Source organism: Grampus griseus (genome assembly GCF_964374135.1).
Source record: "Grampus griseus genome assembly, chromosome: 8".
Taxonomy (NCBI): Eukaryota; Metazoa; Chordata; class Mammalia; order Artiodactyla; family Delphinidae; genus Grampus; species Grampus griseus.
In genome coordinates this window covers 87969605-87990778 of record NC_139002.1, presented here as the reverse complement: position 1 = coordinate 87990778, position 21174 = coordinate 87969605, and the positions used below count along the sequence as shown (strand labels likewise).

The 21174-nt window shown below is 48.2% G+C and overlaps 1 protein-coding gene across 3 annotated transcripts in view; it reads right to left on the bottom strand.

The window, feature by feature from the left end:
* LDLRAD3 (low density lipoprotein receptor class A domain containing 3) overlaps positions 1 to 21174 on the bottom strand; it is a gene marked incomplete at both ends in the record, with an annotated part of 253970 nt that overhangs the window by 144000 nt on the left and 88796 nt on the right. The window lies entirely within an intron of this gene.

The window sequence follows — 21174 nt, the reverse complement described above, 5'->3', positions numbered from 1 at the left end:
AAACCCTATTTCTCATAAGAAATGTGCTACGAGCTAGGTAGCATTCCACTCATATTAAAGTTGTGGGAATTAAAGTATAAATTAGAAAAAACATCAAATTATAAAATTCACATAATTTGAATCATCGTGCACATCCCCGACCCCCAAAGTGAATATCACATGCGGCCATCACTGGCTAAAAACTTTACAGAACATAACGGATCTGAAATTGCTACTGTAGTCAGTCCCCTGGTTCATTCTGTAAAAAGTCAAACTGGTTCCTTTTAAAAGTCAAAGATGACTTCATGGTTGGGGGCAAGAAAGCAAAAAGAGCCTTATAAAAATAACAGACTTTTTAAAAAGCAGCATATCCCTGGATTCTCTAAGAAGTCTGGGAGGGAAAGAAACAGGCCTTTCATTGTGGTCCAAATGCAGATGACAAACAGCCCGGCAAGCCAGATCCAGGCCTGGGAATCCAAGCCTCTGCAAATTCATTATTTTTGCTTGAGCAAAAAAGCCCTTCGCCTGTTCCAGCAGTTCACCTCCACATGACTACTGGAGTGGACTCCACCAGTTCACTGATCAAATATTGCAGTGTATGATTCTGAAAATGTCATCTTGGCTGTTTCAGAGATACACACTGGGGAGTGAAGAGAGCAAAAGACCACATGCTAACTGGAATATAAATATAGAAAGAAGGCATCTAGTTGAAACAGCTTTGCGAGAAAATTCAAGCAGAAAATTCTTTCTAAACATCTCCTCTTTTATAATAAGAATAGGAGGCCTAGAGCCTTTGGGCTAAGAGGTAAGAAGGGTTTCGGGTAGAGAACATTTCCACTGGGTTTCTACCCCAGTTCTGCCACATGACAGCTGAGACCTTGGACAAGCCACTTAAACGCCACTGGCCTCAGTATCCCCATCTGTAAAGGGGGCATAAAGACAGCACAGACTTCAATGTGAGATTTTACATGCAGAGAATACAGCATAATGTTTGACATCTAGTAGGAATCCGATAATATTCTCCTGTCCCTAACACGATTCACAGTTCTACAAACTGCTCTTCTTCACATATATGGACGGTCCTGAGAAAAATGAAGTGGAAACCAATGAAATGTTTATGCTATCTAAGGCCTTACTGTTTTGGCTTTTTTTTTAAGATTTTCAATTTTTTTTTAAATAAATCAATTTATTTATTTTGGCTGCGTTGGGTCTTCGTGGCTGTGCATGGGCTTTCTCTAGTTGCGGCAAGCAGGAGTTACTCTTTGTTGCAGAGCGCGGGCTTCTCATTGTGGTGGCTTCTCTTGTTGCAGAGCACAGGCTCTAGGTGCACGGGCTTCAGTAGTTGTGGCACATGGGCTCAGTAGTTGTGGCTCGTGGGCTCTAGAGCACAGGCTCAGTAGTTGTGGCGCACGGGCTTAGTTGCTCCGCAGCATGTGGGATCTTCCTGGACCAGGGCTCGAACCCGTGTCCCCTGCATTGGCAGGCGGATTCTTAACCACTGCGCCCCAGGCCTTACTCTTCAGTTGCTGGTTCCATTAACGTTACTTCTCAGAGTCTCTTTACAGCACACGTAGGACCGAGTGTGGGGTTAACATAACTTCTGCTCGCAAGAAGCCCCACTAAGGGACACCAGGCCCAGAGGAAGGGGAAAAAAGGACAATAAATGGATAATTGCAATAAGGTACAAGAACTATATAAGCTGTATAAACATTTACCTTTCAACACTCTATTATATAGTTAATGCAGGGTTGCATGTCAGCCTGCCTGGGTTCAAATATTGAACCAAGTGCTTTGGGACCACTTACTGGCTATGTGATGTACTGAAAGTTATTTCACCTCTCTGCCTCCATTTCCTTAGCAGGAAACGGTGATATGAACAGTACCTCCCTTGTTGGGTTGCTCTGGGGATTAAATGAGACAAGATAATAATTGCTTAGGACTTTCTCTGAAACCCACTATTACCTATGATAGTTCATACTGTACTAGCTACTATCATATATATTACATATTAGCTACTACTATTTGATATTATACTATAAATACGGTAGTATATAGTATTTAGTGTTAGATAGTATTATAGAGTATTATCACACAGTATTAGTTATTATTATTAAAGTTATTAGTTACTATTATTATTTTCAAACAGTTTCTGCCCAGCAGCGCATGCTCAATCAATATGTGGGTGATGGACACACACCACACTATATATAAAACAGATAAACAACGAAGACCTACTATAAGGCACGGGGAACTATATTCCAATATCTTATAATAACCTATAAGGGAAAAGAATCTGAAAAAGAATATACATACATATACACATATAACTGAATCACTTTGCTGTACACCTGAAACATTGTGAATCAACTACATTTTAATAAAAAAAAAAAATACGTGGGGGATGGCCAGAGTGCGAGACAAACTTTGAAAAAGAGCACAGCCCATGCAGCCTGGGAGACCAGGGCACACGGTACAACGCAGTGCTATTTTATTTGGGTATGAAGAATCAGGAGAAGTGTGTGGCTGAAAAAGAAAAGGAAAGGCATTCCAGGCAAAATGAATGATGTGAACTGTGACAGCGTGTGCTTTATACAGAGACCTGGGAGAAGTTAGGGTATCCAGAACACAGAATGTGGCAGAAGGTAAGGCTGAAAGACAGACAGGCAGGAGTTTGGACACTTATCCTGGGAGCCAGCAGACATCTATAAAAAAAAGTGGCATGTGAGATTTGTTTTTTATAAAGAAAATTTTTATGGACTCACAAGGATATTACGAGGCTCTGTAAGTCAAGGAAATATCCTCCTCACTCCCAAAAAGCCCTGGAAGAACGAAAGAGAGCCAAGTCTACAATATTCTTTGGGCTTTTAGGGGAAAAAGTCACTATAAGTGATCAGGGAATTCAAAGTGCCTGCCACTGCCGTTTAAATAATCTTATTTAAAATGACAGTAAAAAGGAAAACAAGTTAGCAAGTTGGGGATTAGGACATTATTTTATAACCTTAAGGTTTATTCAGGTTACTTATTCTGGCTATGTGTAACGCACGTACATATGTGTGTGAAGGTACATTTGTTTGTGTGCTTAGGTACTGGAATGCAAATTCCAGAGGACCTATAAGCAGGAAACCAAGACATCCCCAACTGATTCTCCTAGAGACAAATGTTGAGAGGAAAAAACCCTCTAAAATGGTAATAAATAAATGTGGGTCAGATAACTTAGCCTCCAGAGGCCTTTCAGTGCTTGGAAGAAAACCTTCCTGACAAGGGATCGGAGTCCCTGGGATTAAGAACAGATGTGGGAACAGACACAGATAGAACAGAATGGTTTCCACCTTAAAAAGAATACTTCAAAAAAGGCATCAGCAGCTCTATGAAAGGTGATATCCAAGGGACAACTCCTAAGAAATGAAAAGAAAATGTAAAAAGGAAAAAAAAAGTCAGGGGATGGGAGAATCAAAGATAGTTTTCAGTTTGAATAAAAACGAATAATGAAGAATCCGTTCTACACCACCTTCCATCTTGCTGGGCGATGAGGGTCATCTTTGCCTAAAGAAGGTTTTACTTTTCAGAGCCTTCACCCTTGCCTGCTCTCTGGGCCCCTGACAAACTGTGAGGTTTCCCTTCTTAAAACACCCTCATTTCTGTGCATATGCTTTACCTTCAGACTTGTGAAGAGAAAGCTCATTTCTGATTAGCGTCCAAGAAATGCCTGACGGTCCTTCTTACTTGCCCGTCCTCTCCCCACATACCCACAGCTACAGAGCAACCTTGGAACTCAGAGTCTGTCTCCTTAATTGTTGCTACAGCACCTGCAGAGAGCCCCAGAGCAAGGCCTATGATGTGAGGATTAAACGCGGTGATACCCACAGATAACAGGACTTTCATTCAGAGAAGGCAGGCGTAACCCTTTGTTGGGTGGTGTCAACAGGGCACAGACAGAGAGGTGGCCTCTAGCTGCTCTGGCAGGCTGACCTCTGTCATGAGGTAACCTGAAAACAACTGTTTCCAAAATAACAGTACTTAACCCACCACAAAAATCTTGCTCCAGGGAAGGTTTTCACCGAGGCATCCAGAGGTTTCTATGATGCTTTCAACACCAGTCAGAGGAATCACATAATCCCATGGATATCATCTCTTGGTAGCCCTGGGCTGACTTTAAAGACAAAACATCAATCCTCAGCTTCTAATTTATCTTCAAAGAGCAGGGACACTCAATCCTGACTGCACATTAGAATAATCCAGGAGGGTTTAAAAAACAAAACGACCCCAAATCAAGAGAGCTGGAGTGACAATACTCATATCAGACAAATAAACAGAATTTAAGACAAAAAATGTTCCTAAAGACAAAGAAATGGTCAAACTATCAGGAAGACATAATATATGCACCTAAAAACAGAGCCGCAAAATACATGAAACAAGAACTGACAGGGCTTCCCTGGTGGCGCAGTGGTTGAGAGTCCGCCTGCCGATGCAGGGGACACGGGTTCGTGCCCCGGTCTGGGAAGATTCCACGTGCCACGGAGCGGCTGGGCCCGTGAGCCATGGCCGCTGAGCCCGGGCGTCCGGAGCCTGTGCTCCGCACCGGGAGAGGCCACAGCGGTGAGAGGCCCGCGTACTGCCAAAAAAAAAAAAAGAACTGACAGAATTGAAAGGAGAAACAGACATTTAAATAATAAGAGTTGGAGACTTCAATACCCCATTTTCAAGAATGGATAGAATAACAATACTGAGGATCAACAAGGAAACAGGAGGCACAAACGACACTGAATACACTGAGACCTCAGACTTCACCACAGAACTCTCCACCCGACAACGCAGAACACACTTCTCCTCAGGGGCACATGAAACATCCTCCAGGGAATCCCAACTGTGAGGCCACAGAACACACCTCACTACACTTAACAGGAGTGAAATCATACCACGCGCGTTGTCCAGTCACAATGGAATGAAATTAGAAATCAATAACAGAAGGTTTCTTCTGGGGGCGATGAAAATGTTCTAAAATTAGATCTTGGCAATGAGTGGCACAGCTCTCTGAATACCACTAAATAAAGAAACAAAACTTCCTAAGAACTCCTGAAATCTAGGAGGGTTGGTGACATCAGAGATGGAAGAGTTGCTCTTTTCCAGGAAGGTACGAAATTGGCCAAATTCCTCCCTGGCTCTTCTGCTCTGCTCCCCAGGCAACGTGTGGCAATACTGGGGGAGATGGACCAGGGGGAGATGAGTACTACAGGCATCTAGTAGGCAGAGCAGGGACGCTGCTAAATATCCTAAAATACACAGGACAGCCCTCCCAACAAATAAATAATTATCTGGCCCCCAAACGTCAACAGTTTCAAGGTGGAAGACCCCTATGCTAGGCAAAGGTCAATACTCTTGAATTTTTGCCTCTTCTGATTTAAAGAAAGAAAAAACCCTATACTAATAGTAAAGGATAAAGGATTAGGAATCAGACCTGGATCCACATCCTGGTTCCACCCCTTCCCAGAACCGTGACCTTGGGCATTATCCTGGACTTTAACTACCCTGGACTTTAACTCCCTCATCTGTAAAATGGGATGATGAAATGACCTTACAATGTGGTTGTGAGGATTCAGTGAGAAGCTGCCTGGCACCAGTAAGGTTAAGGGCTTTCATTACTATAATTACTGTTTTTTGTTAAAGCCCCAAAGTGGCTTAGTACCAAGAAATGGGTGACTGGGTCATTTTAAAATAGGGTTAAAAAAAAATGGTTATGAAGAACCTAGGGGCAGGACAGGAATAAAGACTCAGACGTAGAGAATGGACTTGAGGACACGCGGAGGGGGAAGGGTAAACTGGGGCGAAGTGAGAGAGTGGCATGGACTTGTATACACTACCAAATGTAAAACAGATAGCTAGTGGGAAGCAGCCGCGTAGCACAGGGAGATCAGCTTGGTGCTTTGTGACCTAGAGGGGTGGGATAGGGAGGGTGGGAGGGAGACGCAAGAGGAAGGAGACATGGGGATATGTGTATATGTATAGCTGATTCACTTTGTTATAAAGCAGAAACTTACACACCATTGTAAAGCAATTATATTCCAATAAAGATGTTAGAAAGAAATAAATAAAATAAAATAGGGTTATTTTCTCCAGCAACAATTAGTATGTAAACTGGGACATTTTATGAGCTAATAAGCCATTGAGACATAACAGTTGACATTCCTCACTACTATAGTATACACCAGCCAAAGCAGGACTGGCTAAATACCCTGTTTCCATAGTAATAAAAAGTTCCTGGGAACCTGACTCATTTTCTTTCCAGTAAATGCTTTCTATTTGTCAGGCTAGACTTTATATACAAGCCCACTGCACAGTGGTGGAGTCTCTTCCACCTACTAGACCTAATATCTTTCTGCCGCTCAAAAACCAATTTACTGTAGTGGAAACAGCCACCAAAAACAGGACAAGCTAATAGCCTGTCATTTGCTGTGCATCTCTGTAATGGAGCCCACCAGTTAGTAGTGGAAAGGAGTGACTTGATAAGACAGATTAAACCACTCAGTGCCTTCCATCACCTCCACTAGGCCAGGGACCAGCACGAGATTCCCTCATAAGTGAGGGAAGAAGATAAGAAAATAACACTAAATGCTTACTGTGTGCCCTGGGCTTTCGTGGACTTTACTCCAGCTCCACTCCACCAAAAAACATGAGGCAGGAATGATTACCAACACTGTACAGAGAACACTGAGAATCAGACAGACTAAGTAACTTGTCCAGGGAAACGCTTTCCACATATATTTGTTTGTTTTTGCTCCATCTCAATTCTTAGATTGAGTTGGCTTAGGAAAGGAAATCAGTTAAAAATGAGGAAAATGGGATATTGTGGAGGAAAACAGAAGAAAAGAAGGTAATAGACAGAACGCGTTCCATAAAGTATCATACAATTATGAGCAACAGAGCTCAAATTTTAGTATGAGTTTCCTAGTGGCCAAAACAATGAAGGAAACAAGATCGGTGGTGAGTGTGGAGAGAAGGGTCCGGAACATTAAAAGCTAACCATTCATGAGAAAAGAGATTTTGGGTGCTCTCTCCTCATAACCCAGACATCAGTGAGTCACAAAAATGAGACAGTCACAACACCCGAGGCCAGATAAGACAAAATTCCAGTCCTGCAAAGACTGCCCTACCATCACACGCTCAGGAAGAATGGGTGTGAATGCATCATCCTTATTCCACATTCATTTCCTCAACAAGCAGTGTGGTGGAGTGATGAAGAGTGATTAAGATTCTGGAGTCAGACTCCTTAAGTTCAAATCCCAGCTAGGCCACTTTCTAGCTACAAGATCTTTCACCAGTTACATAAATTTCTGGTGCCTCGGTTTCCTCACCTATAAAATGGAGATGATGTGGGGATTCAATGTAAATCCCTTAGAGCAATTCTTAAGCTCCTCTATATAAGCTATTACTATTGTTCCTACTCCCATCTCAGTTTATCGATACCTGTTTATGTGCCAGGCGTTGTTCTAAGCACGGATGGACGCAGCCCTACACCAGGCACGGGAGCTCTAACAAACAAACAGCAAAACCAGATGGTGCTATAGGAAGATGTAAGGCAGTGTGATAGGAGTGACTGCCTGGGTCGTTGGGGTCATCAGGAAAGGAATATTTGAGGCAGAAGCAATTACAGTGACATCTCAATGACAAGAAGAAGCCACAGAGCTGCCGAGGCAGAGAGAACATCTGAAGGATACACCGAAGACCGGAAAAGAACCCGGAACCGGAAGAAGGTCAGAAGGGTGGAGCCGGGGCAGAGTGCTGCGGGGACGGAGGTGCAATGAGTGGGAGGAAGCAGGAGCCAGGTCAGGGAGGGCTTCCCCAGCCTGGCTAAGGGGTCGGGGTTTGATTCCAAGTGTGATGGGGAGTGTCACAGGGGAGTGATCTTATTTGATGTATCTTTGTAAATGATCACCCAGCTGCCTGGTGGAAAATGGATTGAGGCTGTGAAGGCCAAGGCAGGAGGACCACCCTAGGGGTGACAGGAGTGCCTTGGGCTACTGTGGGAGCGGGGAAGATGGAGAGCCGTGAACAGAACCAGAAGCTTCTAGACCAGGATGTCTCAACCTCGGCACTATTGACATTTGGGCTGGAGAATTCTTTGCAGGGGGTGCTGTCCTCTGCACTGTTGGATGTCTCACAGCGTCCCTGACCTCTACCCACTAGATGCCAGGAGCAATCCCAGTTGTGACAACCAAAAACACCCCCAAGACATCGACCCTGGGGTTCAAAATCACCCTGGTTGAGATCCACTGCTTTAGAGGCAGAGCTGACAGGGCTTGCTGATAGACTAGGTTAGGGAGACGGGGCCGCTGGTAAAAGAGGGGCCCCAAGGGTGATTTCTAAGTTTTCGTCCATAACGAGGTAAGATAATCTCACACACTCTGAGGGTTTGCCCTCCACGCCACGGGGCCTGCTCTTGATTTCACTGTCACTCGAACATTCATTCATTCCACAATGAGCATCACAGGCCATGGCGAGTGTCGGCCGTACCCAATGCCAGGGATGCAGCCGTGACTGAAAGGGTCTGATGAGGACACAGACATACAAGCAAGTCCAGTCAGTACAGGAGGTCTCATGCATCAGAGGAACCCCTGAGACTGGGCAGAAGCACGAAGGAAAGCACGGCCCTTCGTTCCCAGGGGAGCTCCTTGGGGGCTCCAAGGCTGTGAAGGGAAGAGCATGTGCAAAGGCACAGGGGTGTGAGAAGGGAGGTGGGGAGGAGTGTAGGAGGGAAGGAAGGGTCAGGCCAGAGACACTTCAGAGTCTCACTTGATTCCACGGGTGATCTGGGAACTGCTGGAGGCTGCTGGTATTATTCACATTCCTTATTCCTAACGATGAAAGCAGACTCAAAGCAGCATCTGTGAGCGCCCACAGTATAACCGGGTACTCCCCCTCCAAGAGGCCCTTTATCCCAGCCTCCAGATAGGAAAACTGCAGCTAAGCAAGTTCAATGACCTGCACAAGATTCCTTGGCTGGCAAGTGGCCGGACCAGGGTCTGAGCCCAGGCTGGCGGCTCCAGAGTCCTCTGCCTCCCATTTTAAGTCAGAGAGCAGTAACATGACCTGATGTGCGGTTTTAAAAACATCATTCAGGAAATAAATATTTGGGCATCACCAGTTTATGGGAGTGAATGAGATCACCAAGGGAGGATGTATGAGATGGGAAGGAAGGGATTCATTTTCAGGTGAATGATGGTGCAGAGAAGCAGACTCAGCGGCTCTCTGCAAGGGAGAAGGGCAGCCAGGAGACAGGGGGTGGAACCCCAGTGAGCAAAGGAGGGAAGTGGAGGACGCGGTCAATGACGATGTTGAACGCCGCTCGCTGCTCGGAGGTCAGGGAGGATCCGATGTTGACACCTGCTGGATCCGGCAACTAGGAGCTTCCTCATCTTCCCCAGAGCAAATTTACTCCTGTGGCGGATGCAAAGGTCAGACTGCAGACGGCCGAAGAGGCACAAACCAGACACAACAGAGGAGAAGGACAGAGCAGGGGCTGGCAGGACTCTAGCTAGAGGGAGAGTTTGGGGCCAGGGGAGAGACTGAAGATAAGTAGGTCCCGGACCTGAGTGCGGAGCAGCGGGTCAGACTCACCTGGAAAAATAAGACCCAAGGCCCATGAACCAATCTTTCCCCAGGTGGCCTCAATCCCCGGGAACCCCAATGACCACAGAGGCTAATGACCTCTGAGTTGGGCAGTGTTTCTCATAGTGTGGTCCTGGGAACACCTGTAGCTTCTGGGACCCATCCTAGACCTGCTCGTTGGGACTCTCCCATGAAGGTCCTGGGGAGCTGTTTACCGAGGACTCTGGGTCATTCTGATACATGCAGCCTGGGACCCACGGACCCTCTCTGCTCCAAGTGCAGACTTCAGACCAACAGTATGGGCAACTTCCTGGGGGCTTATTAGAGATTCAGACAATCAGCTAGAAATTCAATCAGCCTCGCCCCAGTCCCACTGAATCAGAATCTGTATTTTACCAAGATGCCCATGCCTTTCCAGTACATAGAATGTTTGAGAAGTTCTGGACTGGAATGGAGGGAGGGTCTTGGGGATGTGGGGAAAGGTACCCCGGCACCCTCACGCACACGCATCTAGTGCAGAGTGTCCTGAGACTTCCCTGCTGCTGACTGTTACAAAAGATAGCAAGAGATGCTGATGGAACTCCCGTACGGGTTCTGACGCTTCAAGACCCTGCTACGCCTTCCAGAACAACGGCAGGCATGATGGCAAACACTTAAAATGTTATCCTCTTTTGCAGGATGGGAACGTGTTGTACAGGACATTCAGTTTGCACTCCCTCTGCAAGGGAGGCCAGGAGCTCTGTCTGAACCCTGAAAACCTCCCTGTACAGAGCCGCACGGCACGCACTTAACTACAGGGGGCAGCACAGCAGAGTGGTCCATCAGCTCACTCAAGCCTCAAGGTCTGCTTTCAAAACTCAGCTGGGCCACCCAAGTGCCTTAGCCCATTTCTTAAGTCTCTAAGCCACAGTCCTCATTTGTAAAACGGGGATACTAATAGGACTTACTTGGAGGGGGGAGCAATGGTAAGAAGTGAATGAGATCATCCAGACAGCACTGGGCACGGTGCCTGGTACACAGTTATAAGTTCCATGGTCTGACCCCAGAGCCCCTACACTACATGCTCACTTGGGGTCTCCACCATTCCCCCTAAGCCTAAACCGGCCTAAATCCATTCCTCCGTGTGTATGCCCAGATGCCAGAAAACCCTTCTGTATTTTCACAGGGAGGAGAACATTCTATTTTAAATCGTAGACATCTGTAGTTGAAGGGGGCATGGGGACGATCAAGTCGTTTTACAGATGAGAATACTAAAGCCCAGGAAAGCCAGAGTGCTTCTGCCACGCCCCTGGGGCTGTGCTAAGCACAGTGCCCCTATAGGCCTGGAATTAGACGGAGCAGTTGCTGAAGCCGCCAGGAGCCCTCTGTTGCTGCATATGGAAGTCCTCACCAGCCCCTGCCTCTGGTCTTCAAATCCCAGCAAAGTAGCAGGATCCAATGAGCTGATGATAACAGGTGTCTACGCAAAGGCTTAGAAAGAGAGAGAAAGGCAGGGCTGTCCTAGAGGCCACATCCCTTGGGGCCCAGAGAGAAAGGAGAGGGCTTGGAGGAATATGTACCCTCAGAAGAATGACTCATTAACAAGGAGGAGTTAGGATGGGGGATGCAGAGAAGGAGGAGGTGAGGCCAGGCTGTTAAAGCAAATCCATCAGGTGACCCCTCTGAACTTCTTGAGGGAGAGAGGGAGAGGGAGGGAGAGAGAGAGAGAGAGAGAGAGAGAGTGTTACTGGTGGGAGGATTCCTGTCCCTGCTTAGCAATCCCATCTGGCTCCCTGGTAGGAGAAAACCAGCTCTGAGAGAGCAGCAGTGTGAGAAGGATACAAGAAGGCAAGCGAAGGTGTGTTCACTGGTTCACTCAGAACTGTGTACTGAGCATCCTTCATGTGCCAGGAGCTGGCACACGGTTTGGTGTGGGAATGACAGGGATCACGGTGTATGCAGGGTCTTTCTTGGCTGTCCTGAAGCTTCTAATGTCACCTGGAAGACGGTACCTAATGGCCTTTACTGTATCTGCTTGTTTACAAGTGTAAGGTAGAAAAGGGCTATGGTAACAGGGACAAGGGGCCTCTATATAGCCTGGGGAGGAAGACGGGAAGGCTTCTGAACAGGGATGTGGTTATAGAATGAGAGATCCCTGTTTTTATCCAACCACCCACTGATCCATTCATCCATTCATCTATCCATCCATCATTCTTCTTAAGCAGCAGCTTCTGCTGGTGTTTTCCAGTTCTACACTTCCATCAAAGGGAGGCAAAAAAAAACTGGGTCATGTCAATCCTGTAAATAACTAATATCTCTGGGCAGAAGCCAGAGGGCAGGTTTCTACTTAGAAGGAAGAGAAGGCTCAGAAAAGTAACATCACATGCCTTAAGTTCCATGTAGGGTCAAGAACAAAGACGGATCTGCTCCCCTACCCTGCTCAGCTGCAGCCTACCAGCCTACCCTAGAAACCACTCACGGAAGCACTGTTTGGTTTTCTAAACTGCTTCTTTTCTTTTGATGTTAGTCATGTCCTCTGTAGCCATACACAGACAGGGTAAATATGATTCTGCTCCTCTCTAATTCTCCTAAAGGCCAGCCTTCAATATAACACTTTAAGGAGGACCGCTAATCGGTGGGAGAAAAAGCCTGGCAGAATTAGCAAATTAAGTGATGAAACAAATCTGCCTTCGTACTCCCACTGTCTGGAATGAAAAACAAAATATTTTTGAAATGCAGAACGTGGCGGGAAAACCTGGCACAAGAACTGGAACGTTCAAGAGAAAGCACAGGGAAAGTGAGTCCCACATGTGTATCGTTTTCATTGTCGTTCACACTTGCCAAGATTTGGTTTGCATCACAGCATGATTATACTATCCACGGTTTATGTTTTCTGAAACACGCCCTGCAGAGAAATGGGAAGACTGTGGCCTTGATGGACTCCACAGGAACCACATCCACGGCCATGACTGTGGGCGAGGCTGACCATAGCTGTTGTAAAGAGGGACCCACGACTTCTGGAAGGTGCTCGTACAATGATTCCAGGCAGCCCCTACAGGAACTGTAAGAGCCTGTCTCCTAACGGCTCATGGCCCACAGGCAAAGTCAACAGCCCTGAAGGAAGATCGCCTGGAAACTGCATCGGAAGGCAGGTCAGCTCTGCTGTCTGAGCAACCCTTCCAAGGTCACAGGATGAGAATCGCAAGCAGATGTTCACCAGTCACCTCTGATTCTCAGAGCAGTGGCATCCCTGGCACCAGCCACCACTGCGCTAAAGCACTCTGCCTACATCCTCACATCCTCTCCTCGACAGGCAGAGGGACTCACCCGCTCATACAGCAAACAATCAGTGAAGCTGGAACTTGAGGTCACCCGAAGCCTGAGCGGTTCTAAAAACAGGGAATTCATTAGCACCTCGGGCACCCCACGGCCACCATTAAAGAGTTCCAGAAGCAGATCTGGGCTCATTAGAAGAAATATATTTCTTCTTTATTTAAAGAACTCCCATGCTATGATCGTTGGAAGTGAGTTTTGTTCTGGAAAAGGACAATTATCGTGCTGCCTTTGGAATCGCAGATGTCAAGGCAGGACGAATAACGGCGGGGCGCTTCTCAGGCATCTGGCCCAGGGGGATTCGACTCTTGTTGTCTGTTGACCGCAGACCCACTGTGAAAATGAAATCTGATGCAAAGTCCACCAGATATTTAAAAAGAGAGGGAGATGTACAGCTGCTTTGCTTTCAGAGAGAAAACGGCTCCAGTCCAAAGGCCCCTTTGCTCCCCTGCACTGACCCTTGGCACTCCAAGAAGCACAGGCTGACACACTGACGGAAGTCTTACCCTTCACTACAGAGATGAAAAAATGAGACCCCAAACCAAAGAGCTGGATCCTCACAAATCCCTATTGGTCCTTATGGCAGATTTTCTAGACCCTTCACACATAAGCTTCTATGACCCGTGCAGCCTTTCTCTTTATACACTTTTTTTAATCACCTAAAAACCTCTCGTTGCATGTATGTAAACATGATGATATTATTACTAATGATGGCTAATTCTCCTCAAGAGCTTAGTAAGTGTCAAGCACTGTCTAAACACTTAACTGGTAAAAATACAATTAAATTCTATGAGGTCAATACTATTTGATTATTCCCCATTTTACAGATGAGGAAACTGAGGAACAGAGAGATTCAGTAACTTGCCCAGGATGCAGAGACGCCAGGACAAACCCCGGCAGGCTTGTGCCAGGCTTGTGTGCTCTGAAGCACACCATGCACTGTCTCCTGTACAAAATAAGAAGTTAGAAGAGAGCAATTATCCATTACCCCACCTCTCAGAGTCACCCGCTGTTAATGGGGATTGAAATCTCGCTGGTGTTTCTGGTTGAGATTTCCAAATGCTGGTCACCTCTTGCTGGGAATTTCATTTCTGGCTCAGATAAAGTGCTCTTCTTTCATGAGCAGTGCTGGGATAGCACTAGCCGTCCACCTGCTTTCTTTAGGAAGCAGTACGCACGGAAGCACCGCAAAAGCACAGCAGAGCACTGACCCTCAGCACGCCACCCTCACGCTGCGGGTGCTCTCTGTTCTGTGCTGCGCTGGAGGCCAACACGCTAGCTGGGATGCTTCTTACCTGCCTGGGCTTCTCAGGAGGGAGGCTCTGCTTGGGCATCCCTTCTCCCCTGACAGGAAAAGAGGCTGACAGTGCAAGATTTGTCCTCGGGAACCTCTTCCCTTCATGAGACTGTTAGTTAAATCATAGGACAAGAACGTCTCAAAATGTCGTGGGTACAAGGCTCACCTGGGCTGCTGGGTAAGAGGCGGATTCCTGGGCCTCAGTCTCAGGGATCCTGCTTCAGTGGGTTCTGAGTTGTCCCCAAATCTACATTAACAGTGAGTCGGGTGACGCACAAAACACACTTTAGGAAACGCTGGGTAAGGGCTGTCCCTAAGACACCAGGACCTCCAGTGGAGAACAGCTTAGAGCCCCCTTCAACTGCTGTTCAAGAGAAAACTCAAGGAAAACTTCGTCACTGAGGTTTCTTTGCTCATTTTTTGTTTTTGTTTTTGGCCGTATTACGTGGAGCAGCTTCCTGCCAAGCCACGGAGATAACCCCACAACCTCTCCTCCATCCATTCCGCAAATGCACTAGTCATGTTGTTCTGATAAGTCTGGTGACTGAGAACAGCTGGCAGGCACTGGGGACGGTTTTACCAGGACTTTTAAAGCATGGAGCGATGGCAGGAACAACTGATACTTGCTGAATGGCAGGTACTTGTAAGAGCTTTACAGAGAGCCGTCTTATCTTCAGAACCCCATGAAAGGGAACTACTTCTATCCCATTTCACAGACACGGCACCTGAGAGGTTAAGTGGTACGGAGAGGTTAAGTAACTTGCCCAGGGTCGCATAGCCAGGAAGTGGTAGAGCTTGATGTGACCCACTCATCGGGCTCTTGACCACTAGGCACACAGCTCACGTCCTTCCCTTGGCTTACAAGGTCCCGCGTGATTGCCGCCTACCACCTACTTCTCTAGGCACCCCTGAAAATTGGCCCTCCCCGCCACCAGCACAGGCATTAGCATGGGCAGACCTGAATACCCAGCGCCCTGTCTCTCATCTGTTCGGCTTTCCTTTTCCCTGCAAGTTCCTCCACCTCTTACTGGGTTAACTCACCCTTCACCTCCCAGTCTCAGCTTAGGTGACGGCTTCCCTCAGAACACTCTGTGGATGCCCCAGGTGAGACTGGGGGTCCCTCCTGCGGGATCCCAGCTCCCAGGACGTACCCCTTTCCCAGCATGGGTCACATCCCGTTCCCTGCTTCATCGCCTCAGCTGTCTTCGTTTGGCCTCTTCCAGGACAGGGATGTCCTTGTTCACCATCCCCCTCCCCCTCCCAGCCCCTGCCAGCAAGTGCCGAGCGCACAGTAGGTGCTCTATGAATGTCTGTGAATTCGTGAATGCACGAACACTGCTCCTCGGTGGCCGTGGAGGTGAGGAAAATGCACCACCAGCTTTCCGGGGGCAGGGAGCACAAATGATGGGAGCTTCTGCCCTGCTGGGCCCGCAGCCTCACTCAGGCCAAAGCCACGCCTGCCATGGGCTGCCCTCACCACCGACCGGGCACAGCGAGCATGCTGAGACCACCCCCCATCCCTGCGAGGCCTGGGACGCTGCCAACAGGTGCCTTCCACTCCGGGACATCTGTGGTCCTGGTGGAACCATTCATGGCCTGCACTGCAGCTGAGATTCTTCCTGCCCTTCTTCTCCTTCCCCTCTTCCTCCTTCCTTTCGTCTCTCCTTCCACAAGTACCCAACCTCCATGTCTGTCCTCCCTGCCTTCCCCTGCCCCCACCCCCAGGAAATCTCAGGGACGCCTCATCCCGTCCCGGCGTCTGCATCTCGGCAGGCCTGGATAATGCAGTGGCAGAGCCTGGGTCCCAACTGCTACTCCAGGCCTGTCCCCAAAGTCAGGGCGGCCGCCCAGGTTCTTCCTCAAGTCACCACGAGAACCAACATGCCAGCACACTGTGAAGAAAAGGCTAAATGGGGAAGCGGAGCCAAAGTGTGTGCCTCACCTCCATTCCCATCTCAGAAGGTGCTCCTGAGTGACGGCACTGATGGGGAAGGGGGGCATCCGAGCACCTGCACTGTCACTGCTGCACCCTGGAAACACACCCCGACTGTGGGTGGCACGTGACTTCTCTCCCTCGCCCCTTCCCAGCATCAGACTGGCTGGTGTCCTCAATTCCAGGGAACCGGGAACAACCCCAGTTTGGCTTTTAATGTCAGACAGCGAGTGGCGGAGACGTGCCATGTTCTGCCTCAGGACCAACTGCTCCCTGCCATCAGACAGAGCTGCCCATCAGGCTGCCTGGGCACCGAGAGCAGGGGGACTGTCTGACTGAACGTCAAGGAGCGGGCGGTGCCCAGGAGCTCAACAGAAAAAGGCCTGAAGACACGTGGAGAGTCACGGTGATGGGCCTGAGCAGACCTGGGAACAAATCCACAGCCACGGGCTGGCTCCCCTCTTGTTGGCCGAAGGGTACAAAACGGCCAAGAGAAAAAAAATACATCACGCTGGGTGACCGCCATAAAGTCACCGTGCAAGCGGGCTGCCCACCCTGCTCTTTGGGATACGTGATGCTCTCAATGCACCACAAAGGCCTCCCCACCAGAATCGCCCGCTCCTCCAACAGTGCCCGATCCCTCCCTAAAGCGCTTTCTCTTCGCTCAGGAGTTCAGTAAAGATCTCGGGCTCTACCGCTAGGTCCCAAAAGAACTGGAGAGGCAGACAAACGTTGCCCCCGACAAGAGACGGCAGGAACCAAGGTGGTCTTGGGCCCATGCACCTTTAAATCGCATTGAAAATCGGAGACACCGATTACCTGCCACCACGCCCCCATCCCCCCAAAATGAAGGGCACGATGATAGAAAAAAACAACCCAGGTACATGCAGACTATGCCTTTCCAAAGGAGTCAGACTGTATCCTAATGTGGAATTAACCTGAAGCTTTTCCATGCTGTGGGAAAGGAACAACTGCCTGTAACCCATTTTAGTTCCCTCTCTTCCAATCACTCAGTGTGGAAAACCCGACAGCCTTTGTAGCCCAAAGACATTCCTTACATTTTATGGGATTCCTCTTGCAGGGGTCTTAACAAAGGACATGGTAGTAACCATGTCAAAAGCCACGAGTTCCTGAAGTGCTTTTTTAAGAGGGGTATACAGTTACCTTCCGACCTCAAAGATTCTCTTCCGCCCCCTTCTCCTCCCACTCTAAACCGCAGTGTTACTACTAAACAAACCACTCCGGTCAGGTGTTTGAATTATATGAACGCACCATATCCTCCTCTTTTAATTATCACTTTCTCATCTGTCTCTGAATTTTTGAAAAAGCCATTAGGCAATTGCAAAGCAGCTTTATCGCAGATGAAAGTGCAAGTCTGCATAAAAAAACAAAAATAAAAAGACTGCCCAGTCACAGCCTCACTTGGATCAGCAAGATTTGTCTGAATGTGCCAGGAAAAAAAATGTTTTTGATGTTCTGTGATTTTGCAGCCATTTAAATTTTATTAGCAATTATGGAGCCTGTTACCACTGACGACATCTTGCAGCTCCAGCCAAGTCCTGGCAACGAGAGCACCACCAGAATATCGGGGCCCAGGCAACCTGGCCACATGCGTTGCAGTGACACAGGAACATGAACCCTCCCAGCTCAGGGCGCTTCACTGAGATTCTCCCCTTTTTGCAGGCGGAGAAAAGGCAGCACACAGCGCTGGTAGTAACAGTTCTCTGGAAGTGGCAGGGAGGACTGGCGAGACAGAGTGAGGCTGATGTTTGTGCGAAAGAGTTGATTTGAAAGAAGACGTCAGGATGACTGCATGCCACTAACTTCTCAGCTGGTGACTGTATTGGTATTTAGATTGGTGGTTTCCAAGAAAGCAGTGGCAGGTCCCAAGCAGCAGCGGCCATCACCTGGGAGGGACTGAGGAAGCCAGATAGGGCTTGGTGGGGCCTCTGGGAGACGCCATTCGAGTCGCCCTGTCCCCACCAGAATAGGATTAGAACGACACTGGCAGGAATGTGAGAGGGGGAGCCGTAACTAATAAAACAAAACTTTCTAAGAACTGGGAGCCTTGGTGACTTCAGAAAACGAAAAAGTTCCTCTCCCCTCTAGGAAGATACTAAATTGGACACACTCCTCCCAGTTTTTCTCTATGCTGCAGGGTGCCTTGCCTCAACAGACCTGCCTCAACATCCCCCAAACAGAGAGTCTGGGGTCTCCTGTCCGAGCTCCAAGGGAAGGGGAACCGGGACCTCTGGTAGAGAGTCTGATTCCTCTTGCCTTCTGGTGGGGACGATGGGGACATGAGATGGCACGGGGCTCCTCCACCCTAGGCTGCTGCACAGCACATCCCTTAAAACAGGGCGTCACGGGGTCCCTGGGTTCTGTCTCCTGAAAATCGTCCAGGGAAGGGGACTTGGTCACTTTGACTAGTGTGCTGCCGTCCTGAATATTCCCAGTATTTCTGAAACAGAACGGTCCACCTTCCTTAGTTTAGAGAACCTGCTGGAAAGTAGAATGTACCGAGCATCTTCCAGCACATCTTTGATGACTGTGGGAGCCCGAGGGAGCCTGGATCAAAAATTCTCTGGCAACCCTGGAGACTCTCCCTTTCAGGGAATACGCATCGCTGGGGAAGGGAGAAGACGGGAAAGCGTATTTTATTAAGTGCCTGCTATGCGCCAGACAGCACTCGAACATCTGACTCTCATACCCCCCTTTCCAGACCTGCTCCCATTTCGCAGATGAAGAAACTAAGGCTCCCGCAGGGAAGCGGATAGCCAGCGGCAGAGCTGAGATCTAAAGACTCCACGCTGCCAATAAGAGCACAGCTACTGTTTACTGAGCACATGCTTGGTGCCAGCAGCAGTTTGAAGAGTTTTCAAGGTTTTAGTTCATTTAATCCTCATAAAAATTCCCCGGGATTTAAGGAAACTGAGGCTAAGTACCTTGCCCAGGGCCCACAGTTCACATGTGACAGAGCTAGGATTCAACCCAGGCCCTGTGGCCCCAGAGCCAACCCTCCCGCTCTGCACGCTGCCTCCTGTCCCGAAGCGCAGCGAGCACCCCAAGGAAAACAGACACACGTGGTATGTCTATCTGTTTGGAAATGTCAGGACCTTTGGCTGAAACGCCCTATGCTGACAATCAGAGAAAATGAATTCAATTTCACTGACTCTAAGACACCACCAATTGTAAGGGATGCCACTAATTTACATACAACGGAGAAAGAAAAAACTCTCCAATTAAACCAGGACACACGTTTTCTTATCCCATCGATTGTAAGAAGCATCTCACTTTCAGAGACCTGAAAATGTAAAAAGATGTGTGTCTTAGAATTAAAGAAACACTGAAGCCCTTCGAATGAGCAAGATGGTGAAATGCAGGATAGACTCAGGGTGGAAACAAGGTTCTCTGAGTGCAGAGTATCCGAACACTACATCTAATTTTCCAAGCAAACCTGATAATCCCAATTTTATGTGCAAGCTTCCGATTTAGAAACGAATTCATGTTTTTCATGTCTTTGTGCAGGACAAAAAAGCTGTCTACAGCCCAATCTGGCTGGGAGCCCTCCCAGCTTCCTCCCAGGTGCACTGGAAGGCAGAGAGCTACAGGTATCAATTTAGTTGCAGCACATCCCACCCCTGTGGCTTTTAAAGGCACAGGACTTTCACCGGCTGCCATACACACTAACTAGCGTTCAGAGTACTTTCTTTTTCTACCATGGAAGTAGCCAAGTCAAGGCGCCAGGTCACAGAAGTAAGACTACTTTTAGAACTGACTTTAAAAGAATATATTTATTTATTTTCTCATATAAAGCACTCTCCCCAGGCTTTCAACTAGTCCTGTTCTATTGACACACCTGGTCCTGTTCCATGACCACCAGCTATAAAGGCAGGAGTAGAACAATAACAGCAAATTACCCCAAGTGGATGCAGTGAGAACACATCCAGTACAGGGACATCCAAGGGAGCTGACTGTGCAGGCCTGGTCCTGGGTGGCGCTGGCCACTGCACACTCTACTTTGTCAATAATGCACCCAGAGCTTCCCTGGTGGCGCAGTGGTTAAGGATCCGCCTGTCAATGCAGGGGACATGGGTTCGAGCCCTGGTCCGGGAAGATCCCACATGCCACGAAGCAACTAAGCCCGTGTGCCACAACTACTGAGCCTGTGCTCTAGAGCCCACGAGCCACAACTACTGAGCCCAAGTGCCACAACTAGTGAAGCCCACTCTGCAACAAGAGAAGCCACTGCAATGAGAAGCCCGTGCACCACAACAAAGAGTAGCCTCCACTCACCGCAACTAGAGAAAGCCCACGTGCAGCAAAAGATCCAACTCAGCCATAAGTAAATAAATAAATAAATTTATATTAAAAAAAATTAATGCGCCTGGTGTGGCAGGTTATTAGTGTCCTGGAACTTGAGAATGGAACCTTATTTAGAAATAGTGCATATATATAATCAAGTTAAGATGAGGTCATGCTGGATGAAAATGGATCCTAAGTCAACGATGGGTATCCTTTTAAGAAAAGGGAAATTTGGACACAGAGACACATGCACAGGGTGGACTCCAGGTGATGACGGAGGCAGAGACTGGACTGTTGATTCTACAAGTCAAAGATGCCAAGGAATGCCGGCGACGAAACACGGAAGGACGGTACCCTAGAGCCTTCGGAGAGAGCACGGCCCTGTGGACACCTTGATTCTGGATGTCCAGCTTCCAGACCTGGGGGAGAATATAGTTCAGTTCTTTTAAGCCGTCGGTTTGCAGCGTTTTGTTAGAGAAGCCCCAGGCAACTGACACACCCAGAGAGTTTCGGAGCACTTCGTATTTCTCCACCTAGTGTAAAATTGCTGGCATCTGCAAACAGCGGCCAGGGTCCTTTTAGAAAAGGGAGCATATGGTCACATTCGTGTTAAGGTCAGGCATAGCCCGACAAGCCAGAAATTGTCCCTACGTAGCTGTCAGGAGACTACCGGGATTTATACATCTGGATCCCAACATCTGGACTGCACCATTGGCACAGGGCACAAAACGCACATCTGGGAGCG